The following is a 12,129-nucleotide window of genomic DNA, read 5'->3' as shown; positions in this document are numbered from 1 at the left end:
GGAGCAAACACACAGCTGTCTCACTTCCACATTTCCAATCTCACTGTTTTGTATTATATACTGAAACCAGAACCTATCATCCATAGGCAAACCAACAGACTGCTCCTTGGTTTACTGTGACTGTAATTTAGCCAACAGAAGAACACTCCCTCCATATACATCACCACAGTTCATTCTGTCCCGTCCATGCTTCTCATCCTTCGAAATGCTGAGCCTTTACCCCCAAACCTCCAAACACCTTCACTCCATCCTTTCACTTCCTTGGTCTTTCCTTCTATCTTGCTCCTTCCACCTCTGGTACATAGATCCTCTTAGACTGTCTTTCTTTGCTCATCCTTCCCATATACCCAAACCATTTTAAAATACCTTGTTCTATCCTCTCTGTCAGATCATGCTTACAACCTCATCCTTCTCTTACATTATCAATAATTATGCAAACAACCTGCTTCACAGCCCATATCTTCAGGCATTTCATTTCCAGCACATCCACCTTCTTCCTTTCTTTTCCATTCAGGACCCAAAATTCACATCCATACAACAAAACTGGGACTACTATGCCTTCAAATACTGTATATCCATCTTTACTATCAAAGACACAGACTTCTCTTTCCTCATGCTTCTTAACCCTTTGACAATAGTATTATCTTCTTAATCCATCTCCATATGTGCAAGAAATGAAGGAATTCTGAAAAACATTTCTTCTAGCATAATAATATGCATCAGGTGTCATTAAATTCCATACACACTTAAATTATATTACATTATTATAAATTATATTTTATTTTTTGAGGTGCGATTTTACACCACATATTTTTTTATATATCTTTTACATATTTCTACATGTGACCTTTATGTCTTTGTATGGTATTAAACAAAACTTTTTGACTTGAAATAAATGAGCAAATAACTTTATATGTGCTAAAGATATCAACACACACCCCCATTGTTCCTTTTATTTTAAACCTACTTTCAGTACTGAGTGCCAGCACCTGGCTTCCCACCCAGATGACATATATATACATTCTCTATGATGTTCTGTGGGTGACTGAGATGCATGATCTTTTTTTAGTGACATCTTTGGACAATTAGTGGAAGCAAACCTTAGCTGGGATTTTACACAGAGGGAAGAAGCTTTAATTTATCATGTGACAACTGAAGCAGGATTTTAAGGTGTCTCAAATGAAAATGGGAGTAGTATAAGGGTTAATGCACCTAGGAACTTAGTTCCTTCTGCCACCCTTCCACTCTTTCAGCACACCCATCGGCAAGCTCTTCACAGTAATCATTTATGCCAGGGATTCTATGCCATATCATCCAACTTTGCAATGAGATACTTTAGCACCAAGATTTGATAATTTGCTTCAAGATTGCCAAAGCTTTCACTTAGCTTCACCCAAAATGCAATGATAGTCACCCACCTTTAGTGGTCTATTTTTCTTCTTTCCAACATCAGTCTGTAACTTGCCTCCTTACGTTCTGTAATACAGACCCACAGTTCATTCTTCATCTCATGCTCACATTCCTTTTGCTCTTGTCCTCTCACTAACTCCAGACCTTACTCAGTGAATATTCTTGGTCCTTTCTACCCCTTTTCCCTTTGAGTTTGTTTCACTCAGAATATCAGGGTTTTTATGATCAAACAGCACCTGTCTCTCTGTTCCATCCATAAGGGTTACAATCTTGCATATTCAGACATCACAGCCTGAGCCTTCAAGGAAAAATCTCTAGTTTGCTCCTTCTACTTTTTTTTTTTTTTAAAGAAAGAGATAGCACTACGGTGAAGAGCTTGCAACCCCTTTTCCCACCCATATGACAAGAAAATATGTGGGTGGTATTCTTATTTCACTATGTTTTTTTTTCTTATTATTTTATACATACTGATCATCCAGCTTCTGATTCCTTATACAAATCATTTGACAGTTGAAGAGTATCAAGATCCTTTTTGGGATGATGTATTTTTTTCTTTCAGTAGCTCTTTCATGATGCATGCAAACATGTATTGTAGTACATTTAAATGTCTTTAGTTCAGCATGATGAGGATCAAGCAATTGCCAAACCAGTGATTTCTCCAAAGTATAGGTACTGGACATTTTCCCAGATTCTGATGCTTTAGCAAACAGTAAAATCTGGAAATGCAAGCTAATTCTATTAGCAAAATGGAGTCTTCTCATTTACAGCAATCTTATACTACAGGGATTCCTAACTTAATGTATTAGATAAATTCCTGAAAAGTTACTGCTCACATATGGTGTTTTATAAGGTACTTGAATTCATAAAAAATTACTGTCATAAATAGAATAAAATAATTTACTAATTTTGATAGACTGTCATCCTTCATCGTTTATCATATTGCTTTATCACATGGCAGTCATCCAATGTTGTACTGCATATGATAATTATACATCCACAACATCTGCATCTTACTCATTTTAGCAGTTATAAAGATGAAAATCTTTGATTCTTAGCTAAAACACAACATGTGGGTATAAGCATAGTGGGTCCGAACTGAAGTGGTATGATTGTCTACATCAAATCTGGATGCAGGAACAAGTTAGTTATGTGGACGCTTCAGTATTTTGTACTCTACATAATTCTAAAAGTTGTACATTTTATTGAATGTTAACAGTAGGTAGTACCTGCTTGTTAATCTTTTAACTTTATGACCTAGGAAAAATGTTTTGTAAATATTAACATCATTTAAGCTACAGTACTGCACAATATTATGAAGTATTTGTGCAATGGTTGTACAACAGTTTTAGAGTTTCAGTGGAATAATTTACAACAGGAAATCTGGCACCAATATTCATAGGGCACTGGGGGTACAATAAAAGCAAAGTGTCTGTGTGCAGTAATTCAAATTTTTTTCAAGTTATCCTTGAAACAATAAAATATTTGTAATGCATTTATGTGAGAAAAGTTAATTAGGGTATAGTATACAAGTATCCTAGTCGATACTGTTTAAATATTTCTGGAACATAAGGAACATCATCCTGTTTGGGTCTCCCAAAACAATGTTATATAATGAAACTATATGTATATCTTTAGAAGCAATGGAGACATGGAACAAGGGCATTTATATATGAGTCATCAACTGGATGTGGGGTTTATTCTAATTTGAAAAGAACTACATGATGCCAGGCAAGACATGTCAACACCAGATAGTGAATTTTTGCCAAAGTAGGCCAAATTCATTTTTTTCCAAGCCATAGATTGCTGGATTAAAGAAATTTGACTGTGATAATCCTCCATATAGATAAATCATCCTTTGATGCTGATTTTTTTCTACATAATCTTTTCATTCGCACTTGAGTCCATAATAGGATTTTTTTTTTTTCTAGTGCAGGTAGGTTGACTACATACTTGGAAGTGAGGGATACTTGATATGCTGTTTGAATAGGGTATGTTTATCTGGTTGTTTTTATCAATTTTTGGCACAATATTAGCTCCAGCTTAAAAACCTCTTCATAGATTTTATAGGTAAATCAGGGAATAACCACTCTTATTAGACAACCTGTACATCAAATTTTCCTATTTCTCTTATTATTTCCCATTCCCTTATTCTTTTCATGTTTCTCATCTGGTTTCCTCCCTTTGTTGGTATTATTCTCTTTTCAGTGTCTTATTTCTTGATACAAGGAAATGACATGTCCTTTAGTTTTGCTAAGATTAAACCAGAGTTCAGGATTCTTCAGCATATGCTTCAAGCATTCCTGCTAGGACCTCAGTCATTGAAACATAGAGGTAGTCTGTAACCAAATTGCTTGGTTTGCTATAGTTTGACATCACTTTGAATTAAGGTTAAAATGTACATGATGATGGTGATAATTAAAACTGCTTTTGACCTGGTTATTGTAAGACAAGCTGACTGATAAATGAAGTTTTTCAAAGTCATGAAAGATTTGTGATAAGTTTGTGCTGTACTGAGAGTGTATATTTATATGTATTGATATATGCAGTATACATGATTAGCTTATTTTTAGTATAGGAAGGGAATTGTATATTTTTGGAATTCCATCTCTTAAGTTTTCTCAACTATCATACAAATTTTTAAACTTTTCTATACTGCCAGCATTCACAATTTCATCACTGTTATTCTATTAATCCATTACACTGATAAAAAAAAAAATCTTTCAAAAATGTTTTTTTGCATACCGTCTTGTTATGTTCTCTGTTCCTTTGTTTTTACATCTCATGATGAATTCTACACTATCATCCTTGTCACACTTTTTTTTTTATGATTGGAAGTTCACGGCTTCTAACCTTTTATTTTAACTTTTGTCTTAATTCATTTATCATCATTACTGCCCATGTCTGGACTTTCTCAATTAGTTTTTTCATTTCTTTATATATGGTGATTAAACTTGAAGCTGCTGAACATTTCTTTATACATGTAAGTAAATGCAATTCTAATATTTTCCATAAGACAGTGTATCATTATCAGTTCTTCTGAGACAGAGTTCTGGTAACAGGTTAGGTACATTGTCAACTTCTAGGTCCTTCTCATACGTAGGCTTCTGTAGTTTGTATCCTGCTACATAATGCAGAATGGTCAGGTCCTAGCATGAGAGGGGTAACAAGAAATTTCATGCTGAATCAATATCATCCTATATTATGACATCCATTCCCATGTAAATAAAGGTTAGGGACTGTAGGCCAAAAATAAAAGAAATGATACTCAAAACATTATGGAAATAATGTACCAAATAATACTGAGAATGTTATTTAAGCAGTGAAAATAATGAGCAATACATACAGAAAATAATTGACAGCTATCTGCCTATTTTTGACACCCACATTTCTTCAGGACTCTAGGGTGTGCTAGATAAGGTATTTTCCCAATTTTTTCTGATTTATCTATCTACATCTCTGACACAGTGAAGAGGGCTAATGGGAGGTAATAACAAGTGATGTGAGAGGTAGATGGAGTAAGTATTTTGAAGGTTTGTTGAATGTGTTAGATGATAGAGTGGCAGATATAGGGTGTTTGGGTCGAGGTGGTGTGCAAAGTGAGAGGGTTAGGGAGAATGATTTGGTAAACAGAGAAGGGGTAGTGAAAGCACTGCGGAAGATGAAAGCCGGCAAGGTGGCAGGTTTGGATGGTATTGCTTTGGAATTTACTTAAAAAAGGGGTGACTGTGTTGTTGACTGGTTGGTAAGGATATTTAATGTATGTATGGCTCATGGTGAAGTGCCTGAGGATTGGCGGAATGCATGCATGGTGCCATTGTACAAAGGCAAAGGGGATAAAGGTGAGTGTTCAAATTGCAGAGGTGTAAGTTTGTTGAGTATTCCTGGGAAATTATGTGGGAGGGTATTGATTAAGAGGGTGAAGGCATGTACAGAGCATCAGATTGGGGAAAAGCAGTGTGGTTTCAGAAGTGGTAGAGGATGTGTGGGTCGGGTGTTTGCTTTGAAGAATGTATGTGAGAAATACTTAGAAAAACAAATGGATTTGTATGTATCATTTATGGATCTGGAGAAGGTTGTATGTGAGAAATACTTATAAAAACAAATGGATTTGTATGTAGCATTTATGGATTTGGAGAAGGCATATGATAAGTTGATAGAGATGCTCTATGGAAGGTAGTAAGAATATATTGTGTGGGAGGCAAGTTACTAGAAGCTGTGAAAAGTTTTTATTGAGGATGAAGGAATGTGTACAAGTAGGAAGAGAGGAAAGTGATTGGTTCTCAGTGAATGGCAGTTTGCGGCAGGGATGTGTGATGCCTCCATGGTTGTTTAATTTTTTATGGATGGGGTTGTTAGGGAGGTGAATGCAAGGGTTTTGGAAAGAGGGGCAAGTATGCATTCCGTTGGGGATGAGAGGGCTTGGGAAGTGAGTCAGTTGTTGTTCGCTGATGATACAGCGCGGGTGGCTGTTCTGGGTGAGAAACTGCAGAAGCTGGTGACTGAGTTTGGTAAAGTGTGTGAAAGAAGAAAGCTGAGAGTTAATGTGAATAAGAGCAAGGTTATTAGGTACAGTAGGGTTGATGGACAAGTCAACTGGGAAGTAAGTTTGAATGGAGAAAAACTGGAGGAAGTGAAGTGTTTAAGATATCTGGGAGTGGATTTGGCAGCGGATGGAACCATGGAAGCGGAAGTGAGTCACAGGGTGGGGGAGGGGGCGAAAGTTCTTGGAGCATTGAAAAATGTGTGGAAGGCAAGAACATTACCTCGGAAAGCAAAAATGGATATGTTTGAAAGGCTAGTGGTTCCAGCAATGTTATATGGTTGCAAAGCGTGGGCTATAGATAGGGTTGTGAGAAGGAGGGTGGATGTGTTGAAAATGAGATGTTTAAGGACAGTATGTGGTGTGAGGTGCTTTGATTGAGTAAGTAATGAAAGGAAGAGTAAGAGAGATGTGTGGTAATGAAAAGAGTGTGGTTGAGAGAGCAGAAGAGGGTGTTTTGAAATGGTTTGGTCACATGGAGAGAATGAGTGAGGAAAGATCGACAAAGAGGATATATGTCAGAGGTGGAGGGAACAAGAAGTGGGAGACCAAATTGAAGGTAGAAGGATGGAGTGAAAAAGCTAATGAGTGATCGGGGCCTGAACATGCAGAAGGGTGAAAGGCGTGCAAGGAATAGAGTGAATTGGAACATGTGGTATACTGGGGTCGACGTGCTGTCAGTGGATTGAACCAGGGCATGTGCGGTGTCTGGGGTAAACCATGGAAAGTTTTGTGAGGCCTAGATATGGAAAGGGAGCTGTGGTTTTGGTGCATCATACATGACGGCCAGAGACTGAGTGTGAACGTTTGTGGCCTATGTTGTCTTTTCTATGTCATATGAGAGAAACAGTTCTTGAACTTTCTTCATTATTTCACTATTCAAGAAGTGAATCAATACTTGGGAGACCTGTCTGTTATTATCCATAAAGCAAAATATATTTTCTTTATTGGCCATGACTTTTTTTTCATTATTTAATTTTGCTTTGTCACTGTCTCCCGCGTTAGCAAGGTAGCGCGAGGAAACAGACGAAAGAATGGCCCAACCCACCCACATACACATGTATATACATACACGTCCACACATGAAAATATACATACCTATACAACTCAACGTATACATATATATACACACACAGACATATACATATATACACATGTACATAATTCATACCGTGTGCCTTTATTCATTCCCATCGCCACCTCACCACACATGAAATAACAACCCCCTCCCCCTCATGTGTGTGAGGTAGCGCTAAGAAAGGACAACAAAGGCCACATTCGTTCACACTCAGTCTCTAGCTGTCATGTAATAATGCACCAAAACCACAGCTCCCTCTCCACATCCAGGCCCCACAGAACCCTCCATGGCTCACCCCAGATGCTCCACATGCCCTGGCCCAATGCATCGACAGCATGTCGACCCCAGCAAACCACACCGTTCCAATTCACTCCACTCCTTAATATCAAACATTATTCTCTCAGTAAGTTTGAATTATATAATTTCAGCAATTTGAATGGCATCCATCATGTTATTCAGGTATATTTTGGCTTTTTTCTACACATTTCAGGGTTTTGTTGTGCTGGTGGCTTCAGATGCACTGTCATATTCTAAATAGTTGGCTAAGAAAAGGCTTCCCTGATTGGTACACTTTTCAGCTTGATCTTGCAGATGCTACACTCATTAACCTCATAACAGTGAGACACTGTTGAAGTACACTCCAAGTTCTTCCAGTATTCTAACCTTTCCTTCCAGGGTTTTCCTTACCTTCTTGGCAGGTTTACTTGTATGAGGGGTATTTGTAGGAAACTAATGCTTAGTGGGCACAAGTGTAGAATTATATGAGTAGCAAATGACATGTCTTTACTTCGTGAACTTTTATGGTGGTTAGCATGTCATCGGCAGCATTAGCACCATGTGGCAATCCGAGCTTTCATTGCATCACAGTGGCTCATGTTATGACAACAAGATGGGAGGAATTTTGATACTCATGCTGTATCAAAAGCATTACATTCAGTCTTGCTACATATATCCAGGCATATCTTTATTTGCACAAAAGCCTTCTTTCACTGTGCCTCATCCTTATTACTTTGCACCTACTCAGTTGAATTTCATCAACTATGTATCAAACCACCTCTGTAGTTTGTCTGTATCCCCTTGTAATTTGGTGTAATCCTCATCATTCTTTAAGTTCTGTCATGATCTTGGCATCATCGGTAAACATATTCAGTATGATTCCAGTCCCTCAGGCAAGTGATTTAAATATATTAGGAAGAGCAGTAGTCCTAAGACTGAGTCCTACAGCATGCCACTGGTAATCTCAACCCATCTCAAGAAGGCTTATTTGACATACATAATTTGTCCTGTCCACAACAATGGTTTCCCATCCATATATAGGTCTAATTTCTTTTTGAGCCTCTCATGTGGTACAGTATTAAAACAATATCTGGCAGTACAGGAACACACTATCCATCCATCTCTTTTGTCTAAAATGGAGCTCACTCTGTCATGTGTGTAATAATTTTATGCCAGACATTTCCCTGAATGAATTGTGTCTCTCTCTGGGTTAGTTTCTTCTTTGTAAGTAATCATCAGTTTGATTTCTTATTATCTTTTAACAGTATTCAATAAACCATATTTATCAGAAAGACTAGTCTGTAGTTCAGCATGATTTTTCAAAGTTTCCTTTCGTAGAGACAGGCATAGCAATTGCCTTTGTATTCATTTTCAATAACTTATCAAACAATATTTCAAGCAGCCTGTCATATCTGTCATCTCACTCCCTCATTACATTTGGAGAGACTTTACCAGGACCCCGAGTGTCAAATGTGTTAGGGCCCTTTTATGGTTGTTGTCTTTTTTTAATAACGATTTCCAAGACTTCTTCCCCATCCCATCTCACTGGTGTTTGAGCTGTAATGTTTTCCACTAAGAAAACACTTTTGACCTGGTCATTCATCCCCTTGCATATTTTTGCATCAGCCTTTACAGCTCTTCTTTATGAATCACTTAATGAGCTACTCTTTTATTGACAATTTATTTCAACTAATTTATGGAAAATTTTGGATTGCCTCTTGCCTTATCCGCAATATTCTTTTCAAAGTTTCTTTGCTCCTCCTTCCATATCTTGCAGTACTCATTCCTTAATCTGATAATCCTTTTAGATGCTGACTGACTGTTGTTCTGCCTATAACTGCTCCATAGTGTACATCCCTCGGCTCTTGATTTTTGATATATTTTTTTTGAACCATGTGTCTTTTTAAACTTTCTTCTCTATGTTCAGCTGATGATACCCATGTCCTACTAATTCAGTGTACATTTCATAGAACCTACAACAAGAGTGGTCTACATTTTGGTTATCAAACTCCTATTTATGTTCTTAAGAAAGGTGTTTAGCTCTATGTAGTTACTGTGACTAGATCTCTTTGAGTCTGGCTTCTTTGTTGACTCCCCATTCATATTCTTATTACATACTCAAGCCCAAAAATGGCATGATAATTTTTTCCAGTTCCTGTATCAGGTCTTCTGTCTCTAATGTTCTCAGTTATATGCTGATATAAGAAATACATTTTGGGAACTTGTGCCTCAGTGAAAGTCTATCTTCATGAAAATCTAAGTTTTCCCCAGTCAGTCTTTTTGCAGTTGAAATCCTCCATTCTCAGAACTTTATTACCTATACCTTCACCATCCCAATTGTTCTGGATCATTGCAATTTTTTGGAGGGTTATGAATTATCAGCACCAATATGTTCGCATTTTCTTCAGTATTTCACGAATCTTAAAGTTATCCTCTTTTATTAGAGCCAATATCCCTTCCCATTATCCTTTCAGTCCCTCCTTGCTTTCATAAACCACTTTTGGCAGATTTTGCCAGACTCTACCATATACTAACACTCCATCCACATTTGTATGCCTGACTTCAAATCTGAGACATATACGACTTAGCAATCTTGTCTTCCTTAATTGAGCAATTACCTATTTAGGGAGGGAGTTTACACTCATGGGGTCCACTCTTTAAAACATTCTTGTCTCAAATCTATGTCTGTTGTCTACATTAATGATGTCCTTAGTTGTTCTGCCCTCTTCAGTACTTCCTGGCTACACATCTCCATATCAGATACAGTTTTCACTGGTTGTCCTATTATGCCCTACCTATATATAATGATTCACTTAACTTCTTTTATCTTGAGACTTGCATACAGTTAACCCATATTCTCCTCAACAGTTACCCTTTCCTTTTGATCTGGAAGATGGTAAACTTCCAGCATAGAAATAATCAGTTATATATATAAACTTCTTTCTGCAGTGAATCAAGCTGTGATACATCCTCCTCTGTGGCTTTTATCTTATACAGAATGTGCATTTTCATCATCACACATATCCAGAGTTTTTATGTGATCTTTTAAACCACTAGTGTACAGTTTCATAAACTCCCTTAATTGTTCTGTCTTTGACAGAGTATATTGCCCTCTCTGTGGCTTCATTCAGCATAGTACTCTGTCCTTCCATTTCTTAGTACTTAGATCACTGTTCCACCTCTTTAATCTCTACTGTCAAACTCTTCATCATCCTGAGAGATAACTGCTAGTTCCTTTTCCTTATTTCCTTCTGTATTCATTGCTCCTTGGATAGTGGACAGTCTATTTGCTTGATATATCATAAATCTTTAAGAAACCTTGAATTTCCCCACAACCATGCCCTAGGTATTCTGTCTTTCTGATTCTTCAGTCATGCTTTTCCACAAAGTCCTTTAGTTTCTCCATCTTCACATGCTTTCTGAATTTTTCTCATACTCTTGCTGTGCTCTCTAGTATCCTTATTGTACCTTGCATATAATTTATTTTATCTTCAAACTTTATTACCATAGAAATGATGGAGAATAATTGAGGTTTTGGCTTATTCATCCTTCATTCCTTTATTTTCCCAACTTCCACTTGAAATCCCTCAATCAAAGTCAGTGATTTCCTCACTGCACATCATAGAAATACACATAAAATACTTTGTTCTCCTTCCCTACTGAGGTTAGGGGCACATAGATGCTGTTAGGCTAGCTGTATTTGTGTGTATAGGTATGTATGTAAATATATTAGGATAATTATATATGTTTGTATATCTATATTCTTTGTATTTAATTAAAGTGTTAGCATCTTTGGATCTGTTGATTCTGTATTTGTATTTTTGTACACTTGGTGTGTCTTCACAAGTGCTTATATCTTTTATGCATGACAGTATATGCTTGTATCCATATGAATGTGTATATTTCTGTATGCATAAAAGTGAGTGGATTTTTGTACATAAGGACTGTTAACATTTTATATAGGGATTAAATCATTGATCTGGTTCATATCATAATTTTAAGATCAAAACAATTTTATCATTGGAATGATATGTGCTTTGTTCACAAAATTTTATCTAAAAGTAAAATGAATGAATAAACACATTATTTCATGTACAGTTTTAAGTCTAAATTTTGATATTATGTAAGTAATAATGGTTCATATTCCATTGCAGTCTCATACTGTAACTTGTAACTCCTATCCTCAAATTTTAGTGTTTTATCACTGTGCAAGTATGATGCATTTCCAATGTCCTTCCTTATGTTATGTAGGGTTTATGTAATATAAAGTGTTACATATAACAGTATGTACAGTAAGTATAACTTACTATTACATGGAATGGAATATGATGAATGTGGAACTTTATGTAGCTGTATGTGGAGCCTGTACTTCTAACAGTGTTACATGTAACAGTATGGAGAGTGTGTGTGTGACTCAGTGTTACATGTAATGCTGTATTGACCATGGGTGTAATACAGTATACAATGGTGCAGTGTGTTGGTTATGTCTGACTTGGAGTTTGATACATGAAAGTATGTAGACCACAGTGTTACATGGGTATCTGGCTCAGTGCAACATGTCACAGCATGGTAGCCATGCCTTGCTTACACAGTAATGTCACATGGTGTTGGCCAATACTAACTCAATATTCAACTTGTCAAAGCATGATATCCATCTCTGGTTTACACAGCTTTGAGTCTTATCGTGGTTGCCATGGTTGGTTTCCACAACAACATGTAACACAGAACTGAACCATGCCAGGGTCACAGCGTTACATGTAACAAAGCGTTAAATCTATGCCTCACTTACTGTTATCAAGTGCACGAGCTTGGGTTGTTGACATGA

At 36.9% G+C, this 12,129-nt stretch overlaps 1 protein-coding gene across 1 annotated transcript in view; it reads left to right on the top strand.

Moving 5' to 3' along the window:
• sei (potassium voltage-gated channel seizure) overlaps positions 1-12,129 on the top strand; it is a 924,474-nt gene that overhangs the window by 733,849 nt on the left and 178,496 nt on the right. The window lies entirely within an intron of this gene.

Source organism: Panulirus ornatus, chromosome 9 (assembly GCF_036320965.1).
Source record: "Panulirus ornatus isolate Po-2019 chromosome 9, ASM3632096v1, whole genome shotgun sequence".
Classification (NCBI taxonomy): Eukaryota; Metazoa; Arthropoda; class Malacostraca; order Decapoda; family Palinuridae; genus Panulirus; species Panulirus ornatus.
This window is presented reverse-complemented; position numbering and strand designations above follow the sequence as displayed.